Genomic DNA, 18,553 nt, shown 5'->3' on the forward strand with positions numbered 1-18,553 from the left:
GTCGACATAGGTAGATTTGTCAACCTGGATTGCATACCACCGAGACTCGTTAAGCCTCTCTAACAATTGTGCCTCGACGTCCTCCCGCTCTTTCATCAATTTGCCTAGTGACGGGGGTAGCTGAAAGAGGAACCTGTGCTATCTTTTTAGCTGCAGCCTCTCCTAAGAGTTCACTGCACATGTCCTTAGCAGCAGGTAGAATCAACTCCTTGCCAAAAGTGAAAGGCTTCTTGGCCTTAGCAATACGGCTAGCCACTAAGTATGACACTCTCAGTGTAGCCACGTTTGTTGATGCGGTGGCTTTCAAGACTTGCTTCTGTCCTTCTGTTTCACGTTTTCTTCGCTCAAAGAATTCAACAGGTTTGTCTTTAAGTGCAGAGTGCTTGGATTCGATGTGCCGAAGCAGTTTTGAGGGATTCGTTGTCTCGTTAGATAGCCTATCTCCACATACTACGCACAGGGGGCTTGGAGCATGTGAGTCACCTGTCGCAATAAAGCCATATTTTAGATAGGACTCATCATATTTTCTATTGAATGAGGCTTTCAGTTTTTTTTGTAGTCTCGGACTCTGCTGTCTCTGCATTATCGACATCGTCATTGGGCCTTTTATCTCCCTTACTCCTTCTGAAGAAGCTCTCCGGCGACGTTTGTTTGTTTTTATTCATGTCAGCTAACATAGCTAGCTAGTACAAAGTTGGCGGGCAACACAACTCAGGCAGACCGTGATGAACTCGCATTATTAGTTCAAAATCTGTAAACTGTTGTGGGTGTGACAGAGATGTTAGAGTGGTGAGAAAAGGACCAACAGACTGCACCAAGTTCAATGTAATTACTGCACAAATAGCCTATAATTGTATATAATTATTATTTTATTTTACAGATAAAAAATGGTTAAAACATTTTTTAAATCCTTTCTGTGTGGCCCGGAAGCGAATTTGCTGCGGCCAAGTGGTTGGGGACCGCTGGTCTAAGGCACTGCATCTCAATGCAAGAGGTCGTTACTGCAGTCCCTGGTTCAAATCCAGGCTGCATCACATTCAGCCATGATTGGGAGTCCCATAGGGTGGTGTACAATTGGCCCAGTGTCGTCTGGGTTTTGCCGTCACTGTAATTAAGAATTTGTTCTTTACTGACTTGCCTAGTTAAATAAAGGTTAAATAAAAAATATAAACAATTACACTAAAATGGCATTATTATAATTTTCACCATTTCAGTATTATTCTAACCTCACAGTGTGGAAATCCATATAACACACAGGTAAATCACGTTTTTGACTGCACTGGGCCTTTTTGACTGCACATATGACATACATTTAGCCATTTTGGTGTAATAAAGCTGTAACTGCTGAATAACCTGCCTACAAACACATTGATACTGTACTGTAACTCCCAAACAACCCAAATAGCATGTTCTCTGCTGCTGTTACGGACAGGTGAAATGTTTGCTGTGGGAAAGTGCTTGTTTTGCATCTGTTAAATTCCCTATAATGCTTATAATCACATCGATTGATAAACTGATTGATAACTAGCCTACTATAATAAAATAATTGCATACACTATGTTGAACCTATGGTTCAATCTACTCCAGACAACACAGGCTTTAAATAAAGGCATGTAATGTAATTTAACTTAATCCTTATCCATGTTGGCAGTTACCCTATGTGATTAAGTGGAACAAGAAACTTAACTCAATCCCCAGGTGTGCCAGAAACAAGTTCAAGTTTAAGATCCCATTCACACTGAAATGTATTTTTTAAATTTACTTTACTTTTTAAAAGTATTTTGAGGAATCAAGAGAGGCAAGACATTCGTGAGACAAGCATGTGGATAGCTCGTCACATCCCTGTCTTAAAATAGATGCAACTACCGATTTAAAATAGGTTTACGACCAAATGTTGCAGGTCATCCTACCTCCTTAGGCATGCGTACAATGCGGACTCCACCCTGTCGAGCTATTCCATCCACTCCTGTCAATGTGCAAATCCTTTTCGATTTTTCAATGCAGGTTAGCTTATTTCGTCATGAATATTGTTATGGAAGCTGCTCTGCAGAGTGGTCATTAGCTGTCAAAGCCACAAAGTCATAAAAGCCTTAACCTAATGCCGAACCCTAACCTTAAAATAAGGAAAAAAAAGCAACTTTTTTTCATGAATCTTTACAAACTACACAATTTTGACATTGCAGACGGCATATCTCGCTCAGTTCTGCCTCCAGGACAAGACTCGGAACAATTAGCGTCAACCTGCTTTTTGAACACCCCCACAGCTTTGATGTGGTGGTACGAACGAACTCATGTAACAGCCTAGTAATTTATTTGTTATTTTTGCAGAGTTGTAAACTCTCTTAGGCTATTAAGAATAGCCTAGTATAGAGTATTCCCTACTTATTTCCCAAGAAGGCAAGCTGTCTTCATGTCATTTATCCTGTATAGGTTTGAGCACAGTGTGAGCTGAATCTTCTGTAATGCCGGCCCTTACAAAAAAAAGATAGCGTTTTGAAACTGCAGTAAAATTGCAGTAACTGCAGTCGACTGTGGTATTTTGGAGCAGTAATTTCAGAATATACTGCACTCTAACTGCAGTTACAATGCCAAATTACTGCAGCAAAAAAAAAAAAAAAAAATCGGTGTTATTTTGGAAGCAATATTTGCAGCATACTGCAGTTTATACTGCACTCTGACTGCAATCTTTTTTTGTAAGGGAGCTGCCACTGGGTAGCTACGGAGAATAAATGTGTGGGGGTTTTCTCACCAAATTTGTAAAGTTAAGAAATTAAGGTGGATATTACTTTTACATTCTTTTTGTGGTTTTTGTTTTTAGTCTTTAGTCTTTGTAAAGCTATACATATTATGTACATAAAAAATATCCCACAATTTCTCTCATTATCAAGTAGGCTAGGCCTCTGGTGTTACATTTAGAAATAACTGGGCTATATAGCCAGTAGCCTAATTCTGCTAAATGTGTAAAAATAATAAATAAATAAATAGAGTTGCCTGGAAATACTCTTATAACGTCAATCCACCTTGCTACAGTATGTGAAGTAGCTTTCTTTCTTTCAAGTGGATTGGCTACAACCCCATCGGATTACTCTGATTGGAGCGGTCTCTTGTCAACCAACGCATGAGCTCCAGCTCCATGCTCTACGATCACGTTTCCTCGAGACAAATAGGCATCGCTTTAGGATGCTGAACAAGGTACTGCTGTCGCATCAGGACCAGAAGTCTGAATGGGATGGGGACGATAAAAGAGGTAAGCTCAGCTTGCTTGTTTCTGCCGTCTGTTATATTGTTTTCGAGTCTTTTTATCAGCTGTTTACTAGCCTATCCCGGGGATTTCACTCTCCCGTTTATTATGACATGTTAATGAGTTTACCATAACCTAATGTTTAGGGTACACGACTGCGTTCACAATCCCAACCACCTCACAGGCTACTTACTGTTCAAATTGTTTTTATTCGGTCTCGAGGTATTTCGTTCATTGACTCATTAAATTCACCGTGTAGCTTTAGGATCCGCGTGTTCCTGTGTCCTACGATGGATGCGAGCCCATCAATAGGATTTCTGCTCAGCTGTGCAGCACTGGGCACATCTCTTATTATATTATGGGGGATATTTTGATAATGATAATGGACTAGCCTGCTTCAAAATGAACTGTCCATGGTAATAATTTAAAAAAAACAGCCTAACAATTTTTGGATGATTTTTATTGCCGCAAATGTCCCCTCATACTACACTCCGTTTGGCTAGTCTAGACTAGAAAGTTGGTATGAAGAAGCATTTAACTTTATTTAGCAATAGCCGAAATACTGAAATGAGCTTGAGTTGACAAAATCCACCATACTTACAGGAACACTTTAAGATGTTGGGACACATTTGAACATGGTAGTCGTGACCTTGACACACGGTCTTTCATTTTGTATTCCACGTATTTTTTTCCTTGATAGTAGCCTAACAAATGTCTGTTGCCTAGGATGTTAAGGTCAAGATGTAGGAGGGGACTTTGGTACACTCATGCCTCCAGTGAAAAAGCATGACAAACATCATTATCTCGTTACAAAAATTGAATCTGCTAGTCTTTCTGGTCCTGTCTGCCACATGACATGTTTAATTGACGTATTGTCTAGGTATTATTATCTGTCTATCTATGTGCTGTGTACAGGGCGGGCCCTGGCCTTTTGGGGATCCTAAGCAAGTTAATAACTAATTTCATGCATTTCTACAAGTTTTGCCATGTGGTGGAGATTTTTTTTGCAGTTTTGAAGCTCATTTCCTGCAATTCTGGGCACATGCCCAGCTGGCTAGACTATTTTATCAATCAAAACGTTTTTAGCTGACATGGGCTAATTGAGTGACTGTCATAAGGAGAGAAAAACTGCTGATGCACAACCGTGTTTTTATTATTCTTTTTGGTTGGGGGCCACCTAGCAGTTGCTTATTTCTCTTTATTCTGACTGCTCAAGAACTACTGGAGCTCTAGAACTCCTGCTTTACTCCTGGTTATACAGAGGCATTTTCATCTCATACCGTCATGTCTCTTATATCACCCTCCCTATGTACAACATACACAAAGATAAAACGACTGAAAGAAAGGAATGTCTATGGCCCTCATTTTAGGTATTAAGTTATTGCAATGTTCGCCTATACACAGGTATTTGAGCAACTTGTAAAGTGAAGTGTTACCATAATGTTAGAGACAGTTCGAAATTTACTATGGTGGGGGAGGTGGTCCAAAATAGAGAAGGGTTTGTATACCTTTTTTTTTGTTTTGGGGAGGGTTTTGTGTTTTTTTATTGGGCACAGGGGAGGTTTTGTGTCTTTTTCCCCCGGTTTACATTTGCTCTTTTGCAGGTTGTACTATATAATTTATTCCATCCTAGCCAAATGTCCTCATATGCTTGCACGCACCTCCCCTATATCAAGTTGTGTTGGTACTTCCCTTTTGAACTATGCTTTTCTGTGTGCAAAATTTTACTATAACACAGGTCAATATACACTGAGTGTACAAAACATTAAGGACAACCGGCTCTTTCCATAACATAGACTGACCAAGTGAATCCAAGTGAAAACGATGATACCTTATGAATGTCACGTGTTAAATCAACTTCAGTCAGTGTAGATGAAGGGGAGAAGACAGGTTAAATAAGGATTTTTATGCCTTGAGACCATTTGAGACACGGATTGTGTATGTGTGCCATTCAGATGGTGAATGGGCAAGACAAAAGATTCAAGTGCCTTTGAATAGGGTATGATAGTAGAAGCCAGGCGCAATGATTTATGTCAAGAACTACAATGCTGCTGTGGTTTTCACGTTCAACAATTTCCTGTGTGTATCCAGAATGGTCCACCAACCAAAGGACATCCAGCGAACTTGACACAACTGTGGGAAGCATTGGAGTCAACATAGTCCAGCATCCTTGTGGAATGGTTTTGACACCTTGTAGAGGCCATGCCCAGACAAATTGAGGCTGTTCTGAGGGAAAAAGGGGGGGTGCAACTCATTATTCTTAATGTTTTGAACACTCAGTGTCTATGCTGTGTATATGTATATCAGTCTAGATGTATTATAGTCAACATAAATCCGGGAGACTCAAATTAATATGATATGTTACATTTGGTATGGTTATAGAAGGCATATGTTTAATTGGCAATCATACAACACATACAAGCATTCAAACCTGCATACATTTTCAATATGAAGCCACAAGAACAAATAGGAATAGCTCATAGGCAGCGGAGAGGCCAGATGCAACATTGTAATAACAGTGAAGATATGAGACACACAGCTCAAAAAGCTCCCCTATTGATCTTGTTTCGGGACAATACAATTATCCTAGACTAGCCTACAACACCACAATGCAATGAATAATTGCATTATTGTTTTCAAGTGAGTAAAAAATTCTACTCTAGGCGCAGTGAAAATGTCATTTGAATACCGGCGCATTTGAAGCCCTGTGAATTGAATGTTTAATTCCATTTGGATCAATTGTGGGTGTACTCTTGACAATGTATAAGGTCTAGAAAGGCACAGTACCAGGCCAGTCTGGCTGTATTTTTACTTCTGATACTGAGATGCGCCGTCTGTTGAAGATGCTCATTCTCCAAAGTCGTCCTATAATAATGTGACCACGTATGCTACGGGCAGGCCCAGTAAAGTTTAACGCTCTGCCTCCTTTCCAATCCTCGCCCACCTAGAACCTAACGCTTCAATATATATATATATATATATTATAATCTAAATATACTGAACAAAAATATAAATGCAACATGCAACAATTTCAAAGATTTGATTTATTCTGGTTCGTATAAAACCAAACCAGTACATTGAAATAAATGAATTAGGCCCTAATCTATGGATTTCAAATGACTGGGCAGGTGCTCAGTCAATCAGAATGAGTTTTTCCCCACAAAAGGGCTTTATTAGACAGAAATACTCCCCAGTTTCATCAGCTGTCCAGGTGGCTGTCCAGGTGGCTGTTGCAGACGATCCCACAGGTAAAAAGCCAAATGTGGAGGTCCTAGGCTGGCATGGTTACATGTGGTCTGCGGTTGTGAGGCCGGTTGGACATACTGCCAAATTCTCTAAAGCGATGTTTGGCTTATTGTAGAGAATTGTCTGGCAACAGCTCTGGTCAACGTTCCTGCAGTCAGCATGCCAATTGCATGCTCCCTCAAAACTTGTGACATCTGTGGCATTGTGTTGTGTGATAGAACTGCACATTTAGATTGGCCTGTTATTGTCCCCAGCACAAAGTGCACCTGTGTATTGATCATGCTGTTTAATCAGCTTCTTAATATGCCACACCTTTCAGGTGGATGTATTATCTTGGCAAAGGAGAAATGCTCACTAACAGGGATGTGTGCACAAAATATGACAGAAACAAGCATTTTGTATGTATGGAACATTTCTGGGATCTTTTATTTCAGCTCATGAAACATGGGACCAACACTTTACATGTTGCATTTATATTTTTAGCAGTATATTTGTCATTTAACTTTTAACTTTTAACTTTTAATTGTAGCATAACCAAACTAGTCACAAAGACTTCTTCAAAAGTCTCGTCCGTCCAAAATCTAATTCCAGCATCCTCAAAATGGCTTTACGTCCAACCTTTTTATGGGAGTAATGTACATGTTGTATAAAAAAATGTCACAACATCATGGGAAAGCGTGCAGTTTATTAGGCTAGATGACATAAGTTATGATGAACTTCACAGGGTGGTGAAAGTGCAAGGTGATGAGCTTGATGCTCCTTTTATAAATATTGAGGGTCTTATTCTGGTGACATGATGATTGATGCTTGGCTGCCATTTGACAAATCAAAATAATCTTGCACTTTTGTCCATAATAATCTCACCATGTAGGCTTTACCCACATTGTATCTGCGAGCTGCTGGCTGAGAGCACACGTGCCAATACCAGAGTGGGCACATTGGCTATACCTGCACAACATTTTTTGCACAAAATCATCAGTAGGTTTAGAGTTGAAAATGAGATGAAAACCCATTTAACTTGTATTTTCTATTCGGTACATGGGCATTTAACTGCAAAAGTCATTTTTATGTGCACTAGTCAATTTGTTGGAAATCAAACTCTGATGGGAAAATGGGCATATTGTTTTTATGCAGATTTTTTAATAATCTGTCGCCAATTGGATGGAAGCCTAGCTATAGACACCCTAAAGACCCTAGCAAATGCACTAGTCCAGTGTCAGTTTGATTATGCCTGCACATCATGGTTCACCAGCAGGCCCAAACACCTAAAGAATAAGATACAGACCAGCCAAAACAAGCTCGTAAGAATTGTACTTAAACTCCCCCTCATACTCATCTGGAGGTCGAGCTTTTTAGGCTGCTACGCTGGCTATCTGTGGAAAAAAAGAGTAGTATTACTTCAACTTGTTCTGGTCCACAGAATGATCATGGACTCAGCCCCCAGGTACCTATTCAGCAATTTTTCATTTGTTAGAGATGTCCACCAGCGTAATAACAGCCAGAGACTATTCACTGTTTTAAATATTAGAGTCTATCTGGTAAGAACACATTTTTGTACACCGGCGCTGTTGAGTGGAATAAACTACCACAGCAAACCATGATATTGAAGTGCCAAAGTCAGTATGCTTTGTTTATTAGTTGTGTGGTGGAACATTTGTTGATTATATTTTATATAATTATAAATATGGTACAAAATGGTGAAAATCTTATTTCCCCCTAGCTGATCATTGTCTGCAGCCGGCTCTGATCGTAGTGCAGGCCTAATGAAACAGGCAGGGAGAGTGGGCTCGTCCGTGGTGGTCGGCGAACCCTCATCCTTATGGCCCCTAGCCCTGCATGGCATCGACTGTGCTACAAAAGCGTGCTGAAGTGGCAGTCGATATCCACATTTTCGAACTGTCCCTTACATACTCTGTGGCTGTGTTCATCATGGCAATTTGGCAAAATTCTATTACGTTGCAGTTGAGTAATTTTTATAGTGTGTTTATTAAACAAATCGTGCCCAGATGAATCCCATATGGCCATGCATCTGATTATGCGTTTAGTAGAGACGTGCGACGTTCAGCCTGCTGCACAGTCACAATGGAAGGTCTAGTCTAGAGCGCTCGGTTAAATTGTGTTTAGGAGCAACTCTCTCCATGGTTAAATTAGCAAGATATAGATGTCATTGTTGTAAAAGTAAGGTGAGTGTGCTTCATGTACTATCATGTTAAATCTTAATATTAAATTATTTGGTATCAATTCATTTGAAGGTGTCCTTGTTACAGTGTAAAACATGTGTAATTACACTAACAAGTATTGTAGTTAATTGTAATAACTCATAGTTACACTGTAATAACAACATGTAACTGGTGGTAATTGCAGCATGTAATTACACAGGTGTAACAACAAATGCTCGTTACAAACGGGAAGGTTTCCACTAAATTCCCCAAATTAGTGTTTATTTTCTTCTCAGCTGCATCCGATTCAGTATAACTGTCACAAGGTTGTAATCTCTTGTTGGCAGATGCGCTGGGCGTCTGAGATTACAAAGGTTGGAGGCTCAATAGGCTCTAATTACCTACCCGTGACTGCGCAATCTTCAAAATCTCCACTCAAAAAGAGTACCATCTGGGTTAACTTGGTTGAGTTTACAAAAACAGATCAGATATAGATAGGTCAACCTCACTGACTGGGGTCTACCATACGTGTGTCATCTCAGATTATATATAAAACAGTACTTACAGTACCAGCGTTTCTTTATTTTTTGCTATTTTCTACATTGTAGATTAACTATGAAATGATACATATGGACTCATGTAGTAACCAAAAAAGTGTTAAACAAATCAAAATATATTTTATATTTGAGATTCTTCAAAGTAGGCACCCTTTGCTTGATGACAGATTTGCACACTCTTGGCATTCTCTCAATCAGCTTCACCTGGAATGCTTTTCCAACAGTCTTGAAGGAGTTCCCACATAAGGTGAGCACTTGTTAGCTGTTTTTCATTCACTCTGCGGTCCAACTCATCCCAAACCTTCTCAAATGGGTTGAGGTCTGGTGATTGTGCAGGCCAGGTCATCTGATTCATCACTTTCCATCTTGGTCAAATAGCCCTTTACCAGCATGGAGGTGTGTTGGGTCATTGTCCTGTTGAAAAACAAATGATAGTGGGACTAAGTACAAACCAGATGGGATGGTGTATCGCTGCAGAATGCTGTGGTGGCCATGCTGGTTCTGTGTGCCTTGAATTCTCTAAATCACAGACAGTGTCACCAGCAAAGCACCCCCACACCATCCCACCTCCTCCTCCATGCTTCACAGTGGGAACCACACATGCAGAGATCATCCGTTCACCTACTCTGTGTCTCAAAAACACATGCCGGTTGGAACCAAAAATCTCACATTTGGATTGATCAGACTAAAGGACAGATTTCCATCGGTCCATTGCTTGTGTTTCTTGGCCCTAGCAAGTCTCTTCTTATTATTGGTGTCCTTTAGTAGTGGATTCTTTGCAGCAATTTGACCATGAAGGCCTGATTTACACAGTCTCCTCTGAAAAGTTGATGTTGAGATGTGTCTGTTTCTTGAACTATGTGAAGCATTTATTTGGGCTGCAATTTCTGAGACTGGTAACTCTGATGAACGTATCCTCTGCAGCAGAGGTAACTCTGGTTCTTCCTTTCCTGTGGCAGTCCTCATGAGAGCTAGTTTCATCATAGTGCTTGATGGTTTTTGCGACTGCACTTGAAGAAACTTTAAAAGTTCTTGAAATTTTCCGTATTAACTGACCTTCATGTCTTAAAGTAATGATGGACTGTTGTTTGTCTTTGCTTATTTGAGCTGTTCTTGTCATAATATGGACTTACCAAATAGGGCTATCTTCTGTATACCACCCCTACCTTGTCACAACACAACTGATTGGCTCAAACACATTAAGGAAAGAAATTCCACAAATTAACTTTTAAGAAGGCACACTTGTTAATTGAAATGCATTCCAGGCATCTACCTCATGAAGCTGGTTAAGAGAATGCCAAGAGTGTTGAAAGCTGTCATCAAGAGAAAAGGGTGCCTACTTTGAAGTATCTCAAGAAATATGTTTGGATTTGTTTAACACTTTTTTGGTTACTACATGATTCCATATGTATTATTTCATAGTTTTGATGTCTTCACTATTATTCTACAATATAGAAAATAGTAAAAAAAATAAAGAGGCCGAGCAGTTGCCATACCAGGCAGTGATGCTCTCGATTGTGCAGCTGTAGAACCTTTTGAGGATCTGAGGACCCATGCCAATTCTTTTCAGTCTCCTGAGGTGGAATAGGTTTTGTCATGCCCTCTTCACGACTGTCTTGGTGTGCTTGGACCATGTTAGTTTTTTGTTGATGTGGACACCAAGGAACTTGAAGCTCCCAACCTGCTCCACTGCAGCCCCGTCGATGAGAATGGGGGCGTGCTCGGTCCTCTTTTTCCTGTAGTCCGCAATCATCTCCTTTGTCTTGATCACGTTGTTGTCCTGGCACCACACGGCCAGGTCTCTGACCTCAGTATAGGCTGTCTCGTCATTGTCGGTGATCAGGCCTACCACTGTTGTGTCATCTGCAAACTTAATGATGGTGTTGGAGTCGTGCCTGGCTGTGCAGTCATGAGTGAACAGGGAGTACAAGAGGGGACTGAACACACATCCCTGAGGCACTATGGTGGTCTGCTTAAACCATGTTGGTATTACAGACTAGGACAGGGAGAGGTTGAAAATATCAGTGAAGTCACTGTACATGTCCTGGTAATCTGTCTGGCCCCGCTGCCTTGTGAATGTTGACCTGTTTAAAGGTCTTACTCACATCGACTGCAGAGAGTGTGATCATGCAGTCTTCCGGAACAGTTGGTGCTCTCGTGCATGTTTCAGTGTTTTTTGCCACGAAGCGAGCATAGAAGTAGTTTAGCTCGTCTGGAAGGCTCGTGTCAATGGATAGCTATCGGCTGTGCATCCCTTTGTAGTCTGTAATGGTTTGCAAGCCCTGCCACACCTGACAAGCGTCAGAGCCAGTGTAGTACGATACGATCTTAGTCCTGTATTGATGCTTTGCCTGTTTGATGGTTCGTCGGAGGGCATAGCAGGATTTCTTATACGCTTCCGAGTTAAGAGTCCCGCTCCGAGCCTCCCGGGTGGCGCAGTGGTTAAGGGTGCTGTACTGCAGTGCCAGCTGTGCCACCAGAGACTCTGGGTTCGCACCCAGGCTCTGTCGTAACCGGCCGCGACCGGGAGGTCCAATTGGCCTAGTGTTGTCCGGGTTAGGGAGGGTTTGGCCGGTAGGGGTATCCTTGTCTCATCGCGCACCAGTGACTCCTGTGGCGGGCCGGGCGCAGTGCACGCTAACCAAGGTTGCCAGGGTTGCCATGTGTTTCCTCCGACACATTGGTGCGGCTGGCTTCCGGGTTGTATGCGCGCTGTGTTAAGAAGCAGTGTGGCTTGGTTGGGTTGTGTATCGGAGGACGCATTACTTTTAACCTTCGTCTCTCCCGAGCCCGTACGGGAGTTGTAGCGATGAAACAAGATAGTAGCTACTAAAAATTGGATACCACGAAATTGGGGAGATAAAGGGGTAAAAAAAATATTTAAAAAAATAAATTTAAAAAAAGAGTCCCGCTCCTTGAAAGCGATAGCTCTAGCCTTTAGTTCAGAGCATATGTTGCCTTTAATCCATGGCCTCTGGTTGGGGTATGACGTACGGTCACTGTGGGGACGACGTCATCGTTGCACTTATTGATGAAGCCATTGACTGATGTGGTGTACTCCTCAATACCATTGGAGGAATCCCGGAACATATTCCAGTCTGTGCTAGCAAAACTGTCCTGTAGCTTAGCATCTGCTTCATCTGACCACTTTTGTATTGATCTAGTCACTGGTGCTTCCAGCTTTAATTTTTGCTTGTAAGCAGGAATCAGGAGGATAGAATTGTGGTCAGATTTGCCAAATGGAGGGCGAGGGAGAGCTTTGTATGCGTGTCTGTGTGTGGAGTAAAGGTGGTCCAGAGTTTTTTTCCCTCTGGTTGCACTTTTAACATGCTGATAGAAATTTGGTAAATGGATTTAAGTTTCCCTGCATTAAAGTCCCAGGCTTCTAGGAGCGCTGCACTCTGGATGAAAATGTTCTTGTTTGCTTATGGCGGAATACAGCTCGTTCAATGTTGTCTTAGTGCCAGCCTCAGTCTGTGTTGGTATGTAAACAGCTACGAAAAATACAGATGAAAACTCTCTAGGTAGCGATATTGTGGTCTACAAGCTTATCATAACATACTCTACCTCAGGCGAGCAATAGCTCGAGACTTCCTTCTATATCGTGCACCAGCTGTTATTTACAAAAATACATAGTCCGCCAATCCTTGTCTTACCAAACGCTGCTGTTCTATCCTGCCGGTATAGCGTATAACCAGCCAGCTGTATGTTGATAGTGTCGTCGTTCAGCCACAACAGCCCGCCCTCTGGCCCCTTTTTCCTCTGCCTCCTCTTCATGCAAATCACAGGGATCTGGGCCTGTTCCCGAGAAAGTAATATATCATTCTCGTCGGCCTCGTCAGACTCGTTAAAGAAAAAAAAAAGGATTCTGTCAGTCCGTGGTGAGTAATCGTCTGATCGTCCTGATGTTCAGAAGTTATTTTTGGTTATAAGAGACAATAGCAGCAACGTTACAAACAAAAACAAACAAAAGACACAATCCGTTGAGGACGCGTAAAACGTCAGCCTTCTTCTCCGGTACCATTGTTAATATGTGGTAGAGACAAAGCATGTATAACAATCTAACATAGACACTTTACATTACCCCTAGCCCAATATTGGAATCAAGGAGCCTAAATGTTACTCCTTAGTCCAAGGAACTTACATGTTCTGTTTAAAGGGCGAATTGGCTCTGGATGCCAAAACAGCCAAATACTCCATCTAAACGTGAATTGCTTCTCAATTGCGATACGGTTCTAGAAACATAAATCCCTTTACTTTCACATGACATAAAAATCATTTCCAAAATGCAAAATATACACTTACTGTAAACTGTTTTAACCGGTTTTGACACAGTTGCAGCAACAGTATTTTTCAGTGTCAACACGTTTGAGGCGTCTGTCTTCCGTTTACACACAGGTGTTCGGAGATGCTAGCTAATTAGTCCACTCTGTCTTCTGTCTGTTTTCCGTAAACAAGCACTGTAACACGGAATTATTAGGGCCTTGTGGAACCCCTAACCCTATAAAGGTGTGTATCAATTTAACCTTCGGTTTTGGAAAATTATTTATCGCCGATATGAAGGACAATGTCCCTATTCGACCAAAACCGTACCGCAAGCGATGCTTGTTAATGTTCAGACCAGGGTTCATGGCTGTAAACAAAACACCTCCCTACAGAAGAGGCCTTTGTCAAATGGAACTGAGAGTCATGATCAAGGGCTACATTACCCATAGTTATCATCATTATCATTTCTATAGCTTAGGCATATAGCTAGCTAGGCCTAGCTAGCTACCTAGCTAGTTTCTGTCTTATCTAGCTAGCTATAATAGTACTTGCTAGTGTTTAGCTACATGATAAAGGAACTTGTGTTACTCAAAGTGTGTTGACGCAAGTAGCTAGCTAACGTTAACATGCTGGGTGTTTCTTATGTATTACCCTTGAGTAATGGATACCCTAAGAACACGGTTCAGGGAAGATAAGACCATTGAGCCCAGCCTATGTTAGCTAGCTAGTTAGTGAATAGCGACCATAGCATATTTGCCAGCTTTAGCTAGCTAGCTAGTCAAGGTTAGAAAACTAGCATGCTAGCTAGCATGTTAGCTAATCCAAAAAAACTAAACAGATTGCATGGAAAGTCTATTTTGTAGATGGTAACTAGCTAGCTAGGCTAGATAGGCTCAACAAAAGTTAGCTAGCTAACCAACACTAGGCTAGTTAGCTACCAAACAGTAGCGAACTACCTATGCTAAATCCTCCAGCAGAATTCATTAATCAAAAAAAGGTTAACAAATTGCATGGAAAACTCTCTCCTTTGTTGACGTTTTTGACCTACAAAACATTGTTTCTTTCGCAGCAATCTTTCATGTCTGGATTTTGCACACTGACCTTCTCGACCCCATTCGTTGCATACTGTTACCTGTACATGACATCAGTGTCAACCAGTGGAGGCTGGTGGGAGGAGCGATGGGAGGACAGCCTCATTGTATTGGCTGGAATGGAATAAATGTAATGGAGTCAAACATGTGGTTTCCATTTGTTTGATGTGTTTGATATCATTCCATTAATTACATTTTTACCTCAAATTGGTGGTATAAAAATGAATATTCATCACGATCTTAAATTTGATTGCTTGAAACAGATCAGTATCTTTGGTTTAGTACCCGTGTTTTTGTCATTTACGCCTGTCTATAGTCAGGGATGTCTCAGGCCTCACATGAATTTGCAGATTCATTTTTGTCTGTCGTAAACATTTTCTCACAGACGTGTGAGTTGTTAAATGGCTACTACAGGTTCTCATCAATTGACTGGTATACTGTATGTAGTATACCCAAGTTCATTGAGGTTTGTCTGTTAGAAGAGCACCAACGGTACTTGTCACCCCAGTTAATGTCCCAGTTTCATTGATTTCAATACAAATATCGATGTGAGTGATTCATTAGCGTCCTATTGATTACAGAAGAACAAGCCAATCAATTCCAGTCTAGAGTGACCCCCTGGTAAGTATTGGTGGGTGAGCAGTTTATAAGGTACTAATTCAGCAAAATACAAATGATCTGAACAGAGATGTGATGTGTGCAAGTATTTTTTATGTCTTCAAAATGTCACTACTTATTTCAGCATATTAATTGGACATTTAAACCAGTGTTTTGACACTCTGCTATAAATAAAATCTATGATTTTATTCTAGATTCCTGTTGACGTCTGCAACAGAGGGGGAATGCGTATTTCAAAAGATACATTTTCTCCCTTTGGCTTTTCATCCCTGTCAGTCATGTGCTGTATGGTATGCCTTAACCTTGATGTGGAGCGTGTGGTGTCCAATTCCCTCCAGGGAATGGATTGGTTTGATATCTAACCAATTCTACTGTGCACCTCATCCATCTTCCTTAGAGCTCCACTGTAATAATCGTTGTCATTGCCATTTGCGCTCAATTGAATGGATTACATCATCCCTTTAGCCATGACATCAATACAAGTCAGAACTCTTTGCTCATTCTTGCCACACATGCACGGACAAAACCTGCACATCTGTGGGACATATAGACACAGGTGTGTGAACAAATCCTTGTGCGCACACACACACACACTATCGTATTCCCATTTCTACCTTATGGAGTTTACACCTGTTTTAATTACAGCTTTGAATCCAGTTCCTTGACATTGATGCATTGATTGCAACTTCAGTAATAGTGGTAGTTAATTGATTCCTCTGGTTGCGTTGACATACCGTGGCATTTACTGCACCAGCAGGCTAAGCAGGGTACCGCACAACCTTTAATATGAATGAATGTGACTTGTGAAATGAATTCCAAGGAATGATTTCCAATGTTGGGTCTGGTTGGGTTCACTACTCCTGCAGAAGTTCTAGTGGAACATAAAATGCCAAGGAAATCATTTTAGTTTGTCAATATGAAAATCTGCAGCCCTATGAATTCAAAAACACATTTAGAACCTTGGTTTATCAGATTCAATATAGAGGAAGTAGGTTTGAGCAGGGTAATACTGTTGGATATTTGTTTAATCCTCCCTTGCCTTTTCATGATGTTCTTTTTTCCCCAAACCAAGGCTAGTATTTGATTAAAGATAGGACGGGGTATTTCTGCAGAGCTTTTGCTGAACTTTAGGAGTCGCCTTCCCCTGTTCCTTTTGGGTGGTACAGTATATATTTAAAGCCCGTTCCTGTAGAGGCACTGGAGCTATAGTTGGTGTTTCTCTGAGGGGATTTGCCTGCTCTCTAACACACTGGCATGGTCATTGTGGAGTGTGGTGTTCCACAGCTCTTGGTCAAGTGGATCACAGACTCATTGTTATTAAAATTCCAGTCTCCTTTTAGGCATCTCAGCATGTTTCAAACTGGTTTGCTATGCTTGGACGTGACACACATCATTTGTGTCTTTGCTGAGTACTGTTTCATAAAACACATCTTCAGTTCTTTCATGTTTTTGGTATCCAGACATAATTACACATTTTGGCAAATGTTTCTTTATATTGTCGTTTTGATTGTATCTTTCACTAAAGTTGATGGCACTCATTTTCCCGATATTGTTGGTTTGAAAGTAATCACTCACTAAATTTGACGCCACTCATTTTCCTGATATTGTCGGTTTGAGTGTATCATTAACTAAATTTGATGGCACTCGTTGTGAACAAACTCTATGAGCTTATGTTCACTATACTGATTATTAGCTCTGGTCTCAAATATTGATTCCATAGTTGGCCCAAAACTCGATTAGGAAGTATGCATATTCTGATAACATAATCTGCTTAGTTTTTATCTTGTACGCAAGATAGTATTTTGCATTCTCAGTGGTTCATCTATTTCAATCTAGAATTTTATGGTGATTTCATTTAAAGTTTAATCCCAGTTAAGCCTTGTGTATTACTCTGAATCACTGCACTGTTAAGTTCTTTCTATTTCAAAAATGTTATTTTAATATTTTTTACTTTGCACACACGTTTAAAAAAAATGAAAATGGTGAAGTGCAATTATTCAGAGAAGATGCCTTATCTAGAATACGGTTAGAATGCATTTTAAAAGTTGTGCTGTAAGCATCCATCACAGTGCTTGGATCATGTTCAAATAATATAAACATTTACTAAGCCATCCAAGGACATGGGACTTTAAGATTAGTCTAGGAATTCTGATTTTCATTATGCAGAGTATGCAGGTTTACAATGTTGAAACGTTCCATGCCTGGCTACTTACAGGCAATTTCCAAACAGAAAAAAAGCTAAAGAAATGTGCTTGAATTTGTAGGTTTAGTGTCCTGTCTTTACTTTCTTTACTTACTGTATGTATCTCTTTAGCTGCCCCAATATCTCATCACGAGGAGAGTGCAATAAATGCTCAGAGAGCTGCGTAGGGCTTAATAGATAGAAAACAAACCTTGTGCCAACTTCTGTTCCATCTCTGACACCTCCCTGCTACAATATTGGGCAACGCAATTTATTGGGAGGTGTGGTGGCAAGAGTGGTCTTAAAATCAAAGCAATAACTCTCTGTGCACAGCAGAAACGGGCTCAGAATACATCCCAGCCTCTAAACAACATCTCAGGCCCTCCCTCAGCTGTTGCATCCTGGGTTTTGTGCTCATCATCCCTGCACAGGTCTCATTACTTCTCTGAAGGAAACACACACCCCCGCAGCAGGTGTTCCTCTCAGTGCATACTGATGAGCTGCTAACTGACTGAAGCGCTGCGCTTGTGTACTGCTACTCAAAAGGCAATAGACAAAGATACGGCGTTGATTGTGGCTCAGTTGGTGCTTGCAATGCCAGGGTTGTGGGTTCAATTCCCAAACGTGTATGCACTTACTACTGTAAATTGCTCTGGATAAGAGCGTCTGCTAAAGTGTAAATTAACTTTATGTTGCTTCCGTGGAAACGTTTGGCTGGTTGTTTACATCAGCACTCGAAGTCGGTAAACATAGCTTGGAGCAGACGCTATTTGTCATCCAAGTTTAGATGTATCGTTAATATGTAATAGGAAGCCACAACATGCAGAACATAATCATTGAAATGTGTGTCCTCTCTGATAAAAATGTTATATTATGTAGAGAGGCTTAAATCATTGATCGTTATTTACCTTGCTTTGTTTTCCTTTGATTTGATTGATTCACTGCACATTAGAATAACTTGCAAACCGTTTATTTAGTAATCACATTTTCCACAGAATTATGTATGTTCTCTGTCTCCATTCAGTAATAAATATGCAAATGTTCATAAGGAATGGAGGAAATGCTGAATTTGAAGGAAAACGATATGGGAATGGAGCACTTGCAGAATATTGGTCTGCCTCTCTCCCTGTTCCAGCTGCCTGGTAGGAGAAGAGTGGGTCTGAGGGCTTTTGATGATTGACTTGATTTCCCTT

At 40.8% G+C, this 18,553-nt stretch overlaps 1 protein-coding gene across 1 annotated transcript in view; it reads left to right on the forward strand.

Moving 5' to 3' along the window:
• Positions 1-3,084: 3,084 nt before the first annotated feature.
• LOC110520081 (beta-1,3-galactosyltransferase 1-like) overlaps positions 3,085-18,553 on the forward strand; it is a 123,233-nt gene continuing 107,764 nt past the window's right edge. Inside the window, exon 1 of the mRNA XM_021597115.2 lies at positions 3,085-3,247. The gene's annotated coding sequence lies outside the window, so the exon portion shown is untranslated. The remainder of the gene's footprint in view (positions 3,248-18,553) is intronic.

The sequence above is a fragment of the Oncorhynchus mykiss genome, chromosome 3 (genome assembly GCF_013265735.2).
Source record: "Oncorhynchus mykiss isolate Arlee chromosome 3, USDA_OmykA_1.1, whole genome shotgun sequence".
NCBI lineage: Eukaryota > Metazoa > Chordata > Actinopteri > Salmoniformes > Salmonidae > Oncorhynchus > Oncorhynchus mykiss.